Source organism: Triticum dicoccoides, chromosome 6B (assembly GCF_002162155.2).
Source record: "Triticum dicoccoides isolate Atlit2015 ecotype Zavitan chromosome 6B, WEW_v2.0, whole genome shotgun sequence".
NCBI classification, from domain to species: domain Eukaryota; kingdom Viridiplantae; phylum Streptophyta; class Magnoliopsida; order Poales; family Poaceae; genus Triticum; species Triticum dicoccoides.
Genome location: NC_041391.1, coordinates 628025281 through 628045023, shown reverse-complemented (window position 1 = coordinate 628045023; position 19743 = coordinate 628025281). Strand labels below are relative to the sequence as shown.

The window sequence follows — 19743 nt, the reverse complement described above, 5'->3', positions numbered from 1 at the left end:
GTCCCCTCTAAAATGAGGTAAAAGCACCCCAGGTACCCTAACTTGCACAACATGTGATATTTTAGTCCCAAACTTGTAAAAATCAATCCCACCATACCCCAACTTGCACTGCATGTGACGTTTTAGTCCCAGGCCAATGACAGAACGACATGTGGCAGCCAGGTGGCTGGCCCGGTCGTCGCACGCAGTTTTGCAAAAACCCGCCTGCCATTTTCTCTAATCAACCCGCAGTATAGCACACCTGTCCAGTCTGTCATGGCTCTCCTTCGACTGCACCCCGTCGGCCGCCATGGCGGCGGCGGCCACCGCGTGCTCGCTGCGCCGGTCCGCGGCGTTCCGGCCGCACCGGTCCGGCGACGTGGAGTGGGCGGCCATCCGCGCGCTCTCGGCCTCCTCCCCTGCGACCCCTCTCGGGCCTAGTGTCTCGTGGCGCTCTGTGTGCTCCGCCCCCTCGCAGGCCACCACGTTACAGATATGCCGGCCGAGGTACACCTCAGACATGACCTGGTCCGTGCCGGCGGCGGCAGGAGCAACAACTTCCCGCCGATGAGACTTCGGATGGGCCGCCGGAGCTGCCGCCCTCGAGGGAATCGAACATGGTGGAGTAGTAGTGCAGCGAGTCCAGGAATCGAACATGGTGGAGTAGTAGTAGTGGTCGGTGAATCGGTCCAGGAATGTGCCGGAGTTGTGGTTCCCCTCGTGCTCCACCACGGTGACGATCCTCGGCCGCACGGCGCGCACGGTGCCCAGGACCTTCTCCATGGCGCCGGGCTGGGCGAGCAGCCGGTGCATCTCGAAGACTGAGTTGACGGCGATTACCTCGGGCTCCTCGTTCGAGTCCTCCGGCTGCAGCATGAACGGCTCCAGGTCCACCAGCGTGGCGGCGCCGAGGCCGCGGTACTGGAAGTCGACGCGGATGGTGTACGCGAACTGGGCGAGCTTCCAGCCCATCTGCTGCAAGGCGTCGGTCTCGTCCGGCTGCGGGGGGCCGACGCCGGTGAGGCGGAACAAGGGGGTGCCGCCGGGACGGAGGGCTAGGGCCTGGAGAAGGGCGGGCCACTGCATCCCCTGCTTGAAGGTGGTGGACCGGCGCGCCGTGGCCAAGAAGCACAAGCTGGAGCGGGCGGCCGCCGAGAAGCCCATCCTGCGGCTGCTCGACCACCCGTTCCTCCCCACGCTCTTCGCCGACTTCGACGCCGCCTCGCGCTTCTCCTGCGTTGTCGTGCAGTTCTGCCCCGGCGGCGACCTCCACTCCCTCCGCCACCGCATGCCCTCCCGCCACTTCCCGCTCTCCTCCGCCCGGTTCTACGCGGCCGAGGTGCTCCTGGCGCTCTAGTACCTGCACATGATGGGCATCGTCTACCGGCTACCGTGACCTCTGAAAGATATGAAGCGTTCCTACTCCATCGAGGGAGCCGCGTGGTAGTTTATATTGATGCGTGGGCGAAGCCTGGCTTGACGTACAAGGTTATGACAGAAAGAGTTTGGGTAGAATACAAGAGAAGGAAGGAGGTTGAGATTACAACTCTATATTCTAACACCCTCCCTTAATCTCAACTAACCTAAGTTAAGATTACTCTTGAATTCTTAAAATGGTCTTGCTGGTAGTGCTTTTGTAATGTCAGCCACTTGATCCTTAGAAGGAATAAATCGAATCTCAAGTTTCCTTGCCGCAACCCTTTCTCGTACAAAGTGAAAATCAATTTCTATGTGCTTTGTCCTGGCATGGAACACTGGATTTGCAGACAGATATGTTGCTCCCAAATTATCACACCATAAACATGAGATACGATTCTTCTTGATTCCCAATTCCTCAAGAAGTGATTCAACCCAAATGATCTCAGCAGTTGCATTAGCCAAAGACTTGTATTTAGCTTCTGTACTTGAGCGTGACACAGTAGCTTGCTTTCTAGCACTCCAGGAGATAAGATTAGATCCAAAGAACACTGCAAAACCTCCAGTTGATCTTCTGTCATCACTACATCCTGCCCAGTCAGCATCAGAGAATGCACTCACAAGAGAAGAATTAGACCGTTTGAAATGAAGTCCTATTCCCATAGTATGTTTCACATATCTCACAATCCTCTTGACAACTGACCAATGTGCAGAAGTAGGTGCATGAAGATATTGACAAACCTTGTTGACAGCAAATGAGATATCTGGACGTGTGAGAGTTAAATATTGTAGTGCTCCCACAGTACTCCTATACCTTGTACTCTCCTCCTCTTGAAGTGGCTCACCCTCATATGCTGAGAGACTTTCTGAGGAGGATAAAGGTGTAGGCATTGGCTTGCAATTTTTCATCCCCATGCGAGACAGAAGCTCAAGAATATTTTTTTCCTGATTTAACACAATACCATCTTGAGTTTTCTTGACTTCAATACCCAAGAAGAAATGCAAATCACCTAGGTCCTTCAAGGCAAACTCTGAGCTCAAATCATGCAAAAGAGCATTAGTAGCATTTTGTGAAGAACTTGCAACTATGATATCATCAACATATATAAGCACAAAAATGAATACTCCTGCCTTGTTATAAATAAACAAGGATGTGTCAACCTTGGAAGCAACAAAGCCAAGATATTTTAACTGTGAGCTCAATCTGGAATACCATGCTCTGGGTGCTTGCTTTAGACCATAGAGTGCTTTATCAAGCTTGCAGACATACTGTGGCAATTTCTTACTCTCATACCCAGGTGGTTGTCTCATAAACACTTCCTCTTCCAGAACACCGTGCAGAAACACATTCTGTACATCTAGCTGCCTTAAACTCCATCCTCTGGATACAACAATGGCTAACACAAGTCTGATAGTTGCAGCTTTCACAACGGGACTAAAGGTGTCCTCATAGTCAATGCCATAATGTTGCTTAAAGCCCTTTGCAACTAGACGTGCCTTATATCTGTCAATGGAGCCATCTGCCTTCTTCTTAATTCTATACACCCATTTGCAATCAATAATATTTTTACCTCTCTGATTTGGTACAAGATGCCAAGTCTTATTCCTCATGAGCGCAGAATACTCCTCATCCATTGCCTTTTTCCATTTAGGATCATCAAGTGCATTCTTCAACGATGTTGGTTCTCCTGAAATACACAACATTCCATATGGTATAGTTCCATCTTTCCTAATTTTAGGATTCCGTATACCTTTCTGTAGCCGGGTCATAACACGTGAAGAAACCTCTCGCTGCACCGCTGGTATACTTGCCACAGAAGATCCAGGAGAATCTGCTGATGCAGTGGACTGATTTGTCGTCATATGCGCAGGGGATCCTGTGGCTTCTGGTGTGGCTGCCCCTTCTGCAGGCACTGGCGCAGAGGATCCGCCACCCGACCGCGACTGGAGGCGCGCGTGGTGCGGGGAGGATCTGGTCCCGCCGCTGGTCCCGCCTGACGCTGGCGCGCGGGGCGAGGGGGATTCGGCCCCGCTGCTGGTCCCGCCTGAAGCTGACGCGGCAGCACGGGAGTGGCCCGCCCTGGATCTAGGATTGGAGCCATCAGGGGCTTGATCCGAGGCGGATGCGGTCGCGTGATCCGAGATCTGCGCGCGTGCAGGGGTGGCAGGCGCCGCCAGATCTTCTTCGTCATCTGTGCCAGCTTCGTCTCCTTCCTCAGCATGAAATATAGGATCAAAACCAGCCATATTTTCGAGATCTTGGTCATTTTGAGCACCGTTTTCTCCAGGGACCTGCACAGGCATAAGAGAAAGACCAGTACCAGCAGGAATATCATCACATTGGTTAGTACAATTGTTGTTGCCCCCATGATCAAAAGACCGAAGATGTGAAGGAAGAAGAAGAATTTCTTTGCGGAGAAGTGCACCAGCATTAGGATGAAGGGATGCAAAGGGAAACACGGACTCATCAAATACAACATCTCTGGATATATACACCCGACCAGTAGGAACATCAAGGCACTTGACCCCTTTATGCATGGGGCTATAGCCTAAAAAGACACACCGTTTTGAGCGGAAAGCGAGTTTGCGTGTGTTGTAAGGCCTAAGATTGGGCCAACAGGCACAACCAAAAATATGAAGAGATGTATAGTTGGGTGTGACACCAAGAAGTCGTGTAATGGGTGTTTCAAATTTGATAACTTTACTTGGAAGCAAGTTGATGAGATATGTAGCAGTTAAGAATGCTTCATCCCAAAATTTAAGCGGCATGGAAGCATTTGCTAACAAGGCAAGCCCCATATCAACTATGTGACGGTGCTTTCTTTCAGCGGATCCATTTTGTTGGTGAGCATGAGGACAAGATACATGGTGTGATATGCCAAGCTTTTGAAAGAAAGAATTTAGTTTTTCATACTCACCACCCCAGTCACTTTGCATAGCAATGATTTTAGAGTTCAGTTTGCGTTCAACAAGATTTTGGAAATTGAGGAAAACTTGGAATACATCAGATCATTTTTTCAACAGATAAATCCAAGTAAATTTACTATAGTCATCAATAAAACTTACATAATAGGAAAATCTACCAACTGAAATAGGAGCTGGCCCCCATACATCTGAAAAGATAAGTTGTAAAGGGGCAGTAGACACACTAGTAGAAATTGGGTAAGGTAATTGATGACTTTTTGCTTGTTGACACGGATCACAAACTGACTCACTACTAGGCTCATAAGAGAGTTTATTTTTGCTAAGAACATATCTAAGTATGACTGAAGATGGATGACCTAAACGACTATGCCACCTTGATGTAGATAGCTTGGTGACAATATTTGCTTGTTTATTGGACCATGAAGATGATGATGATGATAATGATATGAGTGGGTAGAGTCCTCCCACGCACCGTCCTCTAAGAATGACTCTCCTTGTTTTCAAGTCCTTAACCAAGAAAAAATAAGGATATAATTCAATAAGAACATTGTTATCAAGAGTGAATCGATGAACGGAAACAAGATTTTTAGAGATTTGATGAACATGCAAGACATTGGTCAAGTGTAAATTTTTCATGGGGGTTTTAACAATTGAACTACCAATGTGTGTGATATCCATACCAGAACCGCTTGCCGTGCGAATTTGGTCGCCTCCATTGTACTTCTCCCGCATCGTCAACTTGTCAAGTTCACCTGTGATGTGGTTTGTTGCTGCACTGTCGGCGTACCAGTTGGTGTCCACGCCATAGGAGACTGCATGCACCTGCTTTTCTTCCTGGTCGTTTTCTTCATAACGCCACCAGCAAACTCGTGCACCTCCTGGATGGTGTCTGTAGCATATCTGACATTCTGAATAGTCATGCTGTTGCTCACGAGCCTGCTGTTGCTGTTGCTGTCGAGGACGGCCTCTGAATCCGCCGCCTCCATTGGAGGAAGACGACTGTCGGTCACCGCGGTCACCACGATCACCACGGCCACGGCCTCTTCCTCCACGCCCGCGAGATCTGCCACGGGACTAGCCACGGCCTCTGTAGACCGCATTAGCGGATGAATAGAACCCGCCTGAAGATGAGTCGCCTAGCATCTCCATCCTTTGATCAAAGGCAGCAATCTGGGCAAAAAGATCGTCGGCTGTGATGATGTTTTTGACAGCGCCGATCGCCGCCACCACGGGGTCGTAGTCGCGGTCCAGTCCGGCCAGAATATAGTCCACCATCTCCGGATCAGATACGGGACGACCTGCAGCAGCTAGTTCATCCCCAAGACTTTTCATCTTCGCCATATACGCCGAGCTTGACATCGAGCCCTTCTTGGTATTGGTGATGGCGATTCTCAGATTAGTAATCCTAGACTGAGATTGTGAGGCGAAGAGATTTGTCACCGTCGTCCAGAGCTCAAAGGTGGAATCTTTCCCAACAACTTGTGCAAGAATTTCTGGAGACATGGAATTGAGAAGGTATGATAGAACCTGCTGATCTTTGGCGATCCAGGGTCCGTATAGGGGATTCGGCTCTAGGGCCGTGGTCTTGTCTGCCTTCGTGATCTCCACCATCTTGGGTGGAGCGGCATCGGTGTTGTCCAGGAGCCCCGTCACCTGCGCGCCTCGCAGGGCTGGGAGGACCTGCGTCTTCCAGAGAATGAAATTACCTCTTGCGAGCTTCTCAGACGGCGGCGATCCAAGGTTGAGGGAGACGCCGGCGGAGGAAGCCATGGAGACGATGATGTGTGGTTTCTAGGGTTTTGGATTGTGGCTAGATGTATGAGAAGAGGTGGCTCTGATTACCATGAAAGATATGAAGCGTTCCTACTCCATCGAGAGAGCCGCGTGGTAGTTTATATTGATGCGTGGCCGAAGCCTGGCTTGACGTACAAGGTTATGACAGAAAGAGTTTGGGTAGAATACAAGAGAAGGAAGGAGGTTGAGATTACAACTCTATATTCTAACAACCTCAAGCCAGCCGTCGCCGAGGAGGAGGAACAGGAGGAGCCGCGCAGCGCGTCCTGCTTCCCGATACGTTTCAAGCGGCGGAGGCATCGTCGCCGGTGCGCGGCGTCTCCCGTGCGGTTTGTGGCGGAGCCGGTGTCTGCGCGGTCGTGCTCATTCGTCGGCACGCACGAGTACGTGGCTCCGGAGGTGGCAGGCGGCGGCGCGCACGGCGCCGCCGTGGACTGGTAGGCCTACGGCGTGTTCCTCTACGAGCTCCTCCACGGCTGCACGCCGTTCGCCGGCGCCACTAGGACACGCTAGCTCTGCAACATCGTCTGTGCCGCTCACCTTCCCCTCCTCCTCCGTCACCGGCTGCCACGCCGACACCACCGCGGCGCGGGACCTCATCACGCGCCTGCTCACCAAGGACCCCGCCGCTCGCCTCGGGTCCCGCCACGGCGCCGCCGACGTGAACGCCCGCCCCTTCTTCAAGAACCTCAACTTCGCGCTCCTCCGGTCATTGCGTCCGCCCGTCGTCCCCAGCGCTCCGCTGCACCGGTCGCAGTCGTGCAAGATGCCGGTGTCGCGCAAGGCTGACACGAAGCGCTTCGACCTCTTCTGACCGGCCGGCCGACGTGTAGCGTCCCTGAGTCAACACCGGCGGCTGGATACAAACTCTCCTCCAGCCATCTCGTGGCGCCGGGCGCAACGTTAACCCCTTGATAATTACTACTACTCCTAGCTAGCCTACAGGACAATGCATGCAGTAGTATTAGCTGCCAGTGCATCGTTGTACAATCAACTGTTAATTACGCTTCTTAGTGCTGTTAATCTTCCATGTGTCAGTGCTTGTCTTGTGCTCTGACAGTTATCGAGGTTACACTTGTCAGCAATAGCTAAACCCTCGGCTTAATCACTCCATTTTCTACTTAAGGACGTGTGTGTGGTGCAGTGAATCATGTCGTGGCTTTGACACTGATTATTGATCAAGGAGTACACTGATTAGTTTTGTAGGTGGGTTAATGATGTGGTAGTGCCATCGAGAAAAGCATCACATGGGTGTTGGAGCTGTCTGGTTACAGATTTAATTCAGGTGCGCTATACTGCGGGTTGATTAGAGAAAATGACAGGGGAGATTTTGCAAAACTGCGTGCAAGACCGGGCCAGACACCTGGCTGCCACATGTCGTTCTGTCATTGGACTGGGACTAAAACATCACATGCAGTGCAAGTTGGGGTATAGTGGGGTTGATTTTTGTAAGTTTGGGACTAAAATATCACATGTTGTGCAAGTTAGGGTACCTGGTGTGCCTTTACCTCTAAAATCGCCTTCGAATCGCCGTGGTCCCCTCTGAAATCGCCTTCGAATCGCCACGGTCCCCTCTGAAATCGCCTTCGAATCGCCGCCCGCGCGTCAGGCTTCTTCTGTTCCAAGTCGCCGCGCTTCGCTGGGGAGCCGCCCGTCCTTGTTGTTGCGCTCGCCCAACCACAGGTCTCCGAGAGCCACCTTCACTTCTGCTATAAACCGGCGTGGCCGGTTTTATTTCCCGTATGCTCGTTCCGCCGATCCAGAGGATACATGTTGATCCGCCTCACCGTAGCCCGGCGATTGACCACGCACGCCCGCACCGAGTAGAGCCGAGTTGAATCCCCCACGGGTAAACCGCCGCTACCGCGCCTGAAGCCGGCCCTATCCACCGGCCTCCGCTGGAGCCTCCCCCCGAGTCGCCGCTATCAAGCTCCACCATGGCCTTGTTGCTTCCACTGGTTCTGCTTGCCGCCGCCTCGTGCCGTTCAAACCGCCGTCCGAGTCACCGTCCTGACCCGCCCGCCGTCTCCGCGGTTGGCTCCGCCCGCCCGGGCCGCCGGATCTCCGCGACCATCCCTGCTCCCCCAGCGGTCGGCCTCGCCTGCGCCTGGTTGCCGGGTCGCCGCGCCCGAAGATTCGATCGCAAGCTGCTGCTGCTTCAAAGCCTCCCTTGACAGCGCCGTCTCCGCTGCTAAGGCCCGCGCCTCCATGGCCATTGGTTGGTGGTGCCTGCATTCTACCACTGTGGTTCCCGCCAGTGGTCAGTCGTCGGTGTTTGTTTCGCTGTTGCTGTGTAAGTAAATGGGAGGAGGATTCTGGTTCTGAATACAAGCGAGCAAGCAAGAAGAATAGAAAATGTGTGTTTGTTGGAGATAAGGTGCAGAGAGAGGAAGCAGTACATGAAGTCCAGATGACATGTGTCAGCAAAGGGAAGTGGATGGCGTTCTGTCATTTTTTCTTTCGGTTTAAAAATAGTGTTTTCCACATGGATCAAGTTATCCCTCTAAATACTTGACAGAAAAGGCATGAGGGGCGTCATGACTCACGGCCGACCTGTGTGTGCATGTGTTGAAACATGGATGGCATTTCAATCAACGTGTTCCACGTACAAACATCATGTGAGATCAGAAAAAGACGAAGAAGGACAGGTTACATGGAGGCCTGGTAATACGGCTATACAACCGTCGGTAGCGCGCCAAGCTACCAGAAAATCCATTCAACATAAGCAACCGGGTTCATCCGATAAAAATACCAAGTGCTATCTTGTCTATTTTTTTTGTGCATATTGTTTTTATCAAAAAACAATTACTCTGGTCTTTGCTATTTTTGGGCAGGGTCATTATTTGTTACAAAGGTGTCGCGAAGGGGCATGCGCCAAGATTATCGCACTAGGGCTGATCCGTGCCATGCTGTTGGACGGTTATATGGGTAAGTTGCCGTCCCCCGCTTCATCAACACACGGGACTAACTCGCCCGTCTGTGTTGGCTTACAACGCCGCGGCCAACTCGTTCGTCCGTGCCAGTTTACAATGCTGCGGCCGACTCTAACGTCCGCACCGGCGTACCATGCCGCAGCCGACTTATCTATCTGAGCCGTCTCTGATGTTGCGGTCGTCCTTGTCGTCCGTCTCTCACGGCCTGGTCTACATCAACATACCGGGCCGCACTTGTCTGCACAAGCTGTTTTTCCGAGTATGAGCAAGTCACTGCTTGGGTAGCCCGGTTTTTCTTTCAACAAAATGGAGGCAATTTATCATATACTATCAACCGCCATCTGCACTGGATGACTCAATGGGCGGGCGCACAAGTCGCCGCCACTAAAGTTTGGTTAAAGTTCAAATCACCAGTTGAAAGGAACCATTGGCCGAGTTGCTGACACGGCTCATACGGGATCATTTATAACCCGCTGCAGTCATCTCAACCTTCGGTGGATTCACATTGCGGTATCAACACCGATGATACATACCTTCTGCTATGGTCAAATACGAAGAATCTCAAGACAACTCCTTGAGTCATCTTAAGACTCGGGGGCTATGATGATATGACTCAACAAGTCTTGCCAGTTTCAACATTTCAAGTGCCCCAGGATGTTGAAGAGAAAGATAACCTAGTACCGGAGGCTACTGTTATATTGATAAAAATTTAAAGGCCGTCAGAAATATTTCGGCTCACAATGATGCTTCTGGTTTAAGGGAAATCCCGTCTCCCACACAGTGTTGAAGCTCTTACTATATGGTTCAAATCCGGTTTAAGAGGAAACTATCTCTTGCAAAAGCTCTGACACTCTCAATATCCGGTTCAAAATCCCGATTCAAGAAGAATTTATCTCTTGCAAAAAGTTAAAGGTTGTCGAAGAGGACCTGTTGCCATGATGCACGGCTCAAACATGGGTATCCCATCTTATTGGCTTATCATATTATTGGTTACATGGGGGCTTTAGCTGACAAAGCAGAGTTCTATCCATTAATCCGGCTATCACGCCATAACAAAGCTTGGGAGCTTCACACCCAAGGGGCCAAAGAGAGTCTTGTTGCTATGCACAGCTCAAACATAGGCACACATAGAGCACATCTCACAAAGTTACTTGGGGGCTCTTTGTGCAATGCAACAAAGAGTTTGAAAGGACCCTTATAATATGCTATCAAGCATGGCTTGGAAGCCTGGTGTATTCACCTAAAACCCCGTGTTAACCTGCCTTCATCAAGTAAGCCACTCCTATCCAGGTAATCCTGGCATGACCCGCCGAACGTTTGACAAGTCAATCTTATATAGACCCTGAACTTGTCAAAGTTAAAACGACGATTGGTTAGTTGGAGGCCCATCTTAAAAGGCTTTGCAAAATGGTTTAACTCAGCGGCCTGGCAGCCCATGAAAAGCCTCGAATTTGGGCTGGCAGCCCTTCAAAAGCCTCGACTACACGATTTTATTTGCCTTTGTCAAGATTTTTCTATTTTGATAAATTTTATGTTGAACCGGTGTCTATTGACTTGGCATGACTATCAGTCATCAAATTAACCCGGCTCGACTTTCAACTACAAGTTGTCAGTACACAATCACTTATAATCCGGTGTTTATTGACCCAGCTTGGCTTTGGACTATAAGTCGCCAGTATATATTTGGATTGCGCCATTGGACTTATGCGCTTATAAATCGTTGGGTATATTATTCAAATAACCAACATGGTTGGATTTATATTGTGGTTATCAATAACCAATATTATGATTGAGGTTTTCAAAGTCGCTTCAGCGCACTGGATATCATATTATAAATGGATATGATTTTTATTCTACAATTGAAGGAATAGTTCCGAGTTGCTGCAGACTTACAACCCGGCCCTTGGGGGCTATATTATTCAAGTTGAGATTACATCAAATATGCAAGTATCATGTCGCTGCAAGCATGCACCATGACACTTGGGGGCTAATGCAAAGTCATTTTTTGCTCATCTTATTGAAGACCCGACTCATCACATCGTAATGAGCCGGCCCTTGGGGGCTACCAACTGCTCCTGTCAACAATTCAAGGTACAAAGTTTTTTATTCATTATATTGAAAGGTCAACTACTCAGTTGGTAAAGCACAAGGCTCTTAACCTTGTGGACGTGAACTCAAGCCCTATGATGGGGGTTACATCATATGATGTTGTTTTCGTTGAAGTGTATATCAAAGTCCCAGCTCAATATTATCTTACTGAGCCGGCCCTTGGGGGCTACACGTATTTGTTCAAAGTTTACAAAATTATATTTACAAAGTCCCTACTCAGTATTGCATAATGACCCGGCCCTTGGGGGTTACACTGGTTGAAGTTTTTATGAGCATCAGGCAATTACAAGTCTCAGGTTGCTGCAAGCATGACAACCCGGCACTTGGGGGCTACATATGTGGAATACTCAATTCTGACAAGTGATTGAGATGAACAACCCAGATTTCTTCAAGATTGTGATATTTATGTTGAAGCAAGTATTAAGCTGTTGCTATGCTACCTTCTTAAGACTTGGGGGCTACAAGTGATAGGCATATAAGAGGTATATTTTCAAGCTGGATGTTAACTACAAGTATGACCTAGTGCTATCAATATTTATAAACCGGTGATCTTGGCAATGATAAACCAGAAAGTTCTACGTCCTTAAACCGGCTGAAGATCAGATGAGTATTTCAAGGACCAATATTGTTTTTAAGCATTGGGAGCTGAATCAAAGGAGTTATTCTTCACAATATATTTTCTACGAGAAACCAATGTCAGCAAGTTAATTATGAAGCTGGCATGTTAAACTGGATTTTCTAGAAGAAGGAAGTGACAAGGACTTAAGGATAATCAGGATCAGTTTAACATGGATAAATCCAAGTTAAACTAGGGGCTAATGTCGGGAATATACCCCACGGTATGACCCGGTCGGAGCCATAATCCGGATGGGACTTGTTAAACCGGTTAGTGTTAAACCGGCAGATAGTTAAGACAGATGGCTAAGACAGACGGTAAACCGGCGAGTGTTAAACCGGCAGAGTTAAGACAGATGGTAGCACCGGCAGGTGTTAAGACAATGTTTAACTGGCAACTAGTCCGAGATGGACTCTACATGTAACCCGCCCCTTCAACTTATATAAGGAGGGGCAGGGCTCCCCAAAGAGGGAGAAGCAAGAAACAATCTCTAGGGCTAGACACAACTAGAGGAGAGCCGGTTTACGGCGACTCCCTCGTGATGATAATGAGATCTAGCTTCAAACAGCATGTAGGGTTGTTACTGGGTGATGTTTCCCGGGGCCCGAAGCTGTCTAAACTCTTGTATTGTGTTGCATCTCTCGATTCCGCTCAACCGCTCTCAAGCTACCACATAGATGCATTGGCCTCGCGACTAAGTCCTCACACTAAGGACATCTGACATGTTAATTCCACGACACTATCTCTATCAGATCTCACTTTTGCAAGTGGACGTGAAGGGATTGAAAACCCCTTTATCACGTTGGTTGCGAGTTCTCAGTTTGTTTGTGTAGGTGCGTGGGACTTTTGAGGAGCCTCCTACTGGATTGATACCTTGGTTCTCAAAAACTGAGGAAAATACTTACGCTACTATTGTTGCGTCACCCTCTCCTCTTCGAGGAAAACCAACGCAAGCTCAAGACGTAGCACCTTGTAGGTCTACCCGGCAAGGCCCTCGCCAAGCGCACTAGCAGGGCCACTGCCAGGCCCACGCCAGCCAAGTCTCCACTGCCGTTCGCATGCAGCTGCCGACCCAACCAGCTGGGCAGGCACCTGCGTGGCAACATGCAGTCCTTCGTGGAGGCTCCACCACCGTGCCACCTCAGCTGCGTGCCTACCTACATGGCACCGCATGCATCGCTAGCCAGGGCGCGTGTCAAAGCAAGGAGGAGGAGCGACGTATGGGACGGGCCTCGCTCCCGTCCCCGATAAAATGAAAGGACACCTAAGCCTCGCATTAAATGCGCTTTGTCATGTAATACCAGCGATAAGCTCAAAGTGCTGTAGCACTTTCCACCTCCTATGTGCCACTGTGGCAGCCCCTTTTGCCTATAAAAGGAGGCCCATGGCGCACTGGAGAGGGATTCAGCTCTTTCGAACCTGGTAGCACCCAGAGCTAGTTCAAGAGCTCAAGAACACTAAATATATCCACCAAAGCAGGATCGTAGGGTTTTACGCATCTTTGCGGCCCGAACCTGGGTAAATCCCCTTTGTGCTGTCTACTAGTCCTGCTCTTCTCACGTTCCCGCGCCCCGCAACTGTAGTAGGGATTCTAGTGATCCCATAGGTGTCGATTCCCACCGGCATCTTTGGCGCGCCAGGTAGGGGGCGCTCGCCCAGATTGTGAGAATCGGGTCTAGTGGTAGGCCTAGCAGTTCATCATCGCCACAGCTCCTGCGGAGAAGGCGGCCAAGAAGGCGGCGTTGCCCGTTGGCGCGAAGGATGCCGAGGCGGCGACTAGAGAGCTAAGTCATACTGAATTTTAAGTTTTTCTCCTTAGATATAACGTTATTATCCTCGACGGTTCGGCCTATGTATGGAGAGCCTTTACGCAGAGGGGCCCTTGTTCTGTTTCGAGTCCGCTCAACAGTTCGAGCGGCCGCGTCGAGAGCGGCAGGGTAGCCTTTCGCCATCAGCAACGCTCTCGGTTCTGACTTGAGTCAAGCTCAACAGATTGAGCGGCCACGCCAAGGGCGGTAAGGTGCTTCGCCTGGCAACAAGCACACCCGGCAGGCTAATGAGGATCCGTCCTCAAAACGCCGCCCTAGGTTTACGTGCCGGCAAGCCTACCCGGTCGACGTGGGGTGGACATACAAAGGAAAATCGAACAGGAAAATAACATGCATAATTTCGGGAGCACTGCAGAGTTATATTACATAAATTGCCGTCGCGGTTCTAACTAAAGATAGCATTGTCTTGGTCATGAACCCGCAGCGGCGATGAAGAATGGGGTGCCTAGTCCCGGCGCTGGCCCTCCAACCTCTTGATTTTGTCGATGCGGCTGAGGATGGGCTGGATACGCTCATTGAGCACCGCGACGTTGGCATCCTCTGGCAAGCTCTTCAGCACAACTTCGAAGTCGAGGACTGGGTGCCAGTGCGCAATCTTGGTGAGCACCCTGGTCATGGTCCCCCCGTAGAGTATCCGGGATTCTTCGGCCAAGGAGGCCACCCGGTTGGAATGAAGCCGCCCCAGGGCACTGACGACCTTCTCAAAGTATATGGTCAGGTTGGTGTTGGGGCTCTGGTTCGCCTCCGGGGCGTACCTCATCTCCGGCATCCCCATAATGGCCAGCTGATTGGCGGCCGAGTTCGCAACAACGGCAAGGCGTTCGAGCCAGCGCCTCTTGCCCGCCACTTGGTCGTTGAGGCTTGCGGTCTCGTTCATCCGCAACTGCTTCTCCGTCGCCAGGTCCTTGGTCAGGATCTATTCTCGGGCCCTGGCCTCCAACAGCATCTTCTCGAGATCCCCCAGCTTCAGTTGGAGGTCTCTGATGGAGCTGTTGGCGTCGGAGAGCTCTCCGGCCTAGCTGATGACCGCGCCCTGCGCCTCCACCAGGGCACCATTGAGCGTGTCCCTCTCCCGGGCCAGCTTTAAAGCTTGCCCCTCCAGCTCCTTCACCCTGCCGGCGTAGACCTGAGCCTGGGCATTGAGTACTTCCTGATGCCTCTGCTCCAGCTCTTGGGTCCGCTGCACGACGAGCTTGCCCACCTCTTCATCCTTGCCATGGAGCGTGGTGGCAAGCTTCTCCTCGCGCCCGGCAAGGTCCTCTTCCTGGGATTTCAGTGCGGCCTTGTGCTGGATCCGGGCGGCTTCGGCTTCGGCGGCCAAGTTCTTCACCGTCTCTTGGGCCTTCTCGATATCGGCCAGCCTCAAGGTGAGCTCCACGTCGCGTTTGGCTAGCTCGCTCTGGGCGGCCTTCAGCTCGTCCTGAGCCTGGCGCCACCAATCTTGCGCCTCGGTAACGCGCCTTTCGAAGTCCGCCTCCACTTTCTCCACCACCGTCGCCTTGGACTTGGACTTCTCCAGGCGACCACGGTGGAGAGCCTGGAGCTTCCGAAAGCTGGCACCCATGGCCCGGAGCAGCCGCTCTTCCTAGGAGCCATCACCGTCAACACTCGACTCATCGACAACTTCGAGCCCGGCGGCGGCAAGCACCTCACCGTCGAGCATCTCCCCCTCAATGGGAGCCCTAGAGCTCGACGCGCCTGGGAGAGGGACGAAGAGATCCTCACTCACCCTCAAGTATCTGCCGGAGCCGGAGGCAGCGGAGGAGGAGGGCTGGTCGTCCACCACCACCTCCTCGGCAGGCCCCTTGCCGGGCTCCTCAACAGGCCCCTTGTCGGGCTCTTAAGCGGGCCCCTTGGCAGCGTCTTCAGCAGCACCCTTAGTGCTCTCCTCAGCAGCAACATTCTCGGCCTGCGCCGTGGCATCCTCGGCGACGTTCTTGAGCATGATGTCAACATCCTCTGGGTCCGTCGAGGAGAAATCTGGATGCCAAGAAGGAAACAAGACAAAAGCCAATATCAGAGCCAATAAAAAAGAAGAAAAGATGCATGTGGAGACGGAGAACAAATGGCTTACCCGCACTAGGTCGAGAAGTAAAAGCCCTTTCTCCGCCGAGGTCCGGCGTCGAGGCAAAGCCTCCGGCGCCTGCGTTCTCCTCCCCATCCTCTGTGTGCATGGCCTCGGTGCTTGGTGCCCTTGCTGGGGACGCCCCTTAGGGCGGTGTGGTTGACGGAGGCGGCACGATCAGAGAAGCCCTTTGTGGCTCCCCTTGGTGCTGCTCCTCTCCTGCATCCATGACATGGTTAACACTGAAGCATTGTGCATGAAGCACGTTGATAGAGGGTGAGTGATGGACTCATGCTGGGGGCTGGGCCGAGGCTGCTGTCCGGGCTACTCGACACCACCAGTGGCGTGCCGGAGGTGCCTGCTGGGGGCTGGCCACTCGCCGAAATCCTGGCCCTCTTTATCCTCTGGGCCAACGTCTCCACATCCCTGCATGATGAAGACAAGTGAGCAATGCCGTCAGGGGAAGTGTAAGGAATGAGGAAGGAAAGCAGAAGCTTACTCTTCACTTTCTTCCTCCTCCTCCTCTGTTGCTTTCCTTTTTCTCTCCTAGCTGAGAGGCCCAAAGTCAAAGAGAATCCCCGTGCCAACATCTGCCGGCGGCGGGGAGGGCGGTGGCGTCTGGGCACGCCTGGACGATGAAGAAGGAGATGCCTTCCTCCTTGCCGCCACGGCCTCCACCACCTTCCTCGACACCGCAGCCCTTGTCTGGCGTGCTGATGCGCCCTGAGCCAGTCGCAGCTGTGCGGCCTGGCCAGGATGAACCGGCTCGCCGGAGGCGGCCCGCCGGAGGACTCGCCCCCTCCCAGTGGCAGGAGGGTCAGAGGCCACGATCTCCTCCCCTTCGTCCTCCTCTGAAGACCCGTCGATGGCATCCTCGATGAGGGGGGCCCCGGCGCTAGCACTGCTGGCCTCCCCAGCGGCCGCCACCCACCGGGTAAGATCCTCCTCCTCCGCTTCCACCGCGGCCCTGTCCATCATGTCGCCAGCATTGCCGGCCTCCTTGGCAAGCTTTGCCGACTCCGCGGCGAGCCTTGACTCCCGCACCCTAGCGGCGATGTAGTCCAACTCCTCTTGAGAAGTGTCCTGGACGAGCCGCGGCTCGGCGGCGATGTGCGCCTCGTGCAAGGTGTCGAAGAACTCCTTCACCTTGAGCTCGTCGAGCGTGACCTAGCTCGGGTCAAGGCCATGCACGTTGAAAAGCGGAATCATGGCGATGATCTTCGACCGGTGAGAATTGTTCCTAAGCGGGACCACTCCCGCCGGCAACTTGAAGACAGGATCCTTGTCCACCTTGCCGGCCTTCGCGGTAGCCCTTGGAGCCTTGCTGGACCGCTCGACCTCACCTTCTTCATTGACCTCGAGCTGGAAAATCCGCTGGCAGAGATGGGCGTGTCTTAGCACCGTCAGATTCTGGTCGAGGCCGGGGCAGAGCCTCATAATGTCAGCAACGTTCACAAAAAGCCAGGCCGGCCTCCCCTTGTCATGCAGAGGAGCGATTTGGTGGCAGATGAAGTTCGCCCCGATCATCTCAAGGGTGAGCCCGGCCCGGGTAAGCCGGAGAATCCTGGTGGTGGCGATCGTGAGCTTCTCATCATCGGCGTCGACGTCTCCCTAGTCCTTTCCGCGAACCGGTGCCACCCGACGGACCTCACAAAATGCTTGCGGGTTCTCCTCCTTGATCCAGCACCATCGGCCCCGCCACTCTTCCCACCTCTCCTTCATGGCGCCCTCCGGGTATGCTCCCTTTGCCCTCGGGATCCATGCGAGGCTGCCGGTAATGGCGCCTCCCTTTTGGGTCTGAGGGGAGAAGTAATGGCGGAAGGGCACCGTGTTGGGATGCACCCCGGCAAAGCCCTCGCAGAGGTGTGCAAAAAGAGCCATGCACGCCATGGCATTCGGAGTAAAATCTAGGAGGCGGAAGCCAAAGGTGTGCATAATGTCCTCGAAAAAATCAGAGAACGGGGGACAAAGCCCACAAGAGAAGTAGTCGACGAAGAAGGGATACTGATTTGGGGCAGGATCGGAGCTGGCAGGGACGATGCATGTAGCTGGATGCCCCGTCGTTTCTCCCCCCGTCTTCACCCCCCACAGAAGCTTATAGTACTACCGAAGCATGGCCACGCCGACCATCAAGGGGAAGAGGGCGAACTGCGCCCATTGCACCACCAGCTCGCTCTCCGACGGCTCCGCCGCCCCGACATCTTTGGCTGCCCCTTTTCCTTTGGTGGATTTGGGCACCATTGCGGCTGCGAGAAGCAGAGGGCTGGGGATGGCAGAAGTGCGTCGACGATGGACGAAAGCAGGGGGCTCGAGAAGGAAGAAAGGGGGCGGGGTTTCAAGATTGGGGAAGGCGCAGGGGAATGGTAAAGTGAGTAGTGCGCCCGCGGTTATTCCTTTTTATGGGGAAGGCGCGGGCCGCCTCCTTTCCCATTAACCGCGATACCACGCATGCGTGCGGACGCTATCCCACGCATGCCTCCCATGTCACGCCCGCTCACCCACGACGCGCATCCAACGCAGGTCGTGAGGGAAGCGCGGCAGACGGAACAGTGACCGCAGTAAAAATCGGCCCCAACTACCTGCGCACCATTCTGGGCCTGGCCCAACAACGTGCTGCGCTTATGTATGGTCCAGGCCCGGGGGCTCCTGTCGGTGTACAAAAGTTGGGGCTCTGCTTTTGACCCCTTTACTTGTGCACGGGCAGTCAGAGCTACCCGCGACGGCCACGCATAACAGGGCAGGAAAGGGAAGCCGGAGAGAAGCCGAAGGCACAAAACAAACAAAGCAACGACAAGGACCAAGGCCATAAAGATCGGATGGAGGAAGCAGGTTTCCCCGGCTTCGGCTCAAAAAAAAACAAAGCAACGACAAGGACCAAGGCCATAAAGATCGGATGGACGAAGCAGGTTTCCCCGGCAAGGACCCTTGCCAGGGCAGCCTCAGCGGCCCCGACAAGACCCGTACCGGGGCAGCTTGCCCACACCAGCTGAGCGAGCCACCTTTGAGCCCACCAACGCTAGACAAACGCATTGGGACAGGGCTCGGGAGGCACCTCCATGGTGGCATGCAGATCTTTGTGAAGACAAAGAATAGTCAAGATCAAATTAGGATAGAAAGGCAACAATCCTCGGCAGGGTTCTTACCAAGGAAGCCCACAAGACCCCCCGACAAGGTCCTTGCCCGGGACGACGGCGTGCCGCAGCAAGACCCTTGCCGGGCCACCCGGCAAGGCCCTCGCCAAGCGCGCCAGCAGGGCCACTGCCAGGCCCACGCCAGCCAAGTCTCCGCTACCGTTTGCATGCAGCTGCCGACCCAACCAGCTGTGCAGTCACCTGCGTGGCAACATGCAGCCCTTCATGGAGGCTCCACCACCGCGCCACCTCAGCTGCCTGCCTGCATACATGGCACCGCATGCATCGCTGGCCAGGGCGCGTGTCAAAGCAAGGAGGAGCGGCGACGGACGGGACGGGCCTCGCTCCCGTCCCCGATAAAGTGAAGGGACACCTAAGCCTCGCATTAAATATGCTTTGTCCTGTAATACCAGTGATAAGCTCACAGCGCTGTAGCACTTTCCACCTTCTGTGTGCCACTGTGGCAGCCCCTTTCACCTATAAAAGGATGCCCATGGCACACTGAAGAGGGATTCGGCTCTTTCGAACCTGGCAGCACCCAGAGCTAGTTCAAGAGCTCAAGAACACTAAATACATCCACCAAAGCAGGATCATAGGGTTTTACACATCTTTGCGGCCCGAACCTGGGTAAATCCCCTTTGTGCTGTCTACTAGTCCCGCTCTTCTCATGATCTCGCGCCCCGCAACCGTAGTAGGGATTCTAGTGATCCCATAGGTGTCGATTCCCACCGACACCCTTTCCTCTTCAAGGGAAAACCAATGCAGTGCTCAAGAGGTAACAAGAAAGATTTCTGGCGCCGTTGCCGGGAAGGTCTTCGCTCAAGTCAAGACATACCAAGTACCCATCACAAACTCTCTCCCTCGCATTACATTATTTGCCATTTGCCTCTCGTTTTCCTCTCCCCCACTTCACCCTTGTCATTTTATTAGCCCTCTCTTTTCTGTT

At 53.0% G+C, this 19743-nt stretch overlaps 1 pseudogene; it reads left to right on the top strand.

Annotated features, from left to right (window-relative positions):
- The first annotated feature begins 289 nt into the window (after window positions 1-289).
- Window positions 290-6928, top strand: LOC119321353 (annotated as a pseudogene).
- The last annotated feature ends 12815 nt before the right edge of the window (window positions 6929-19743 follow it).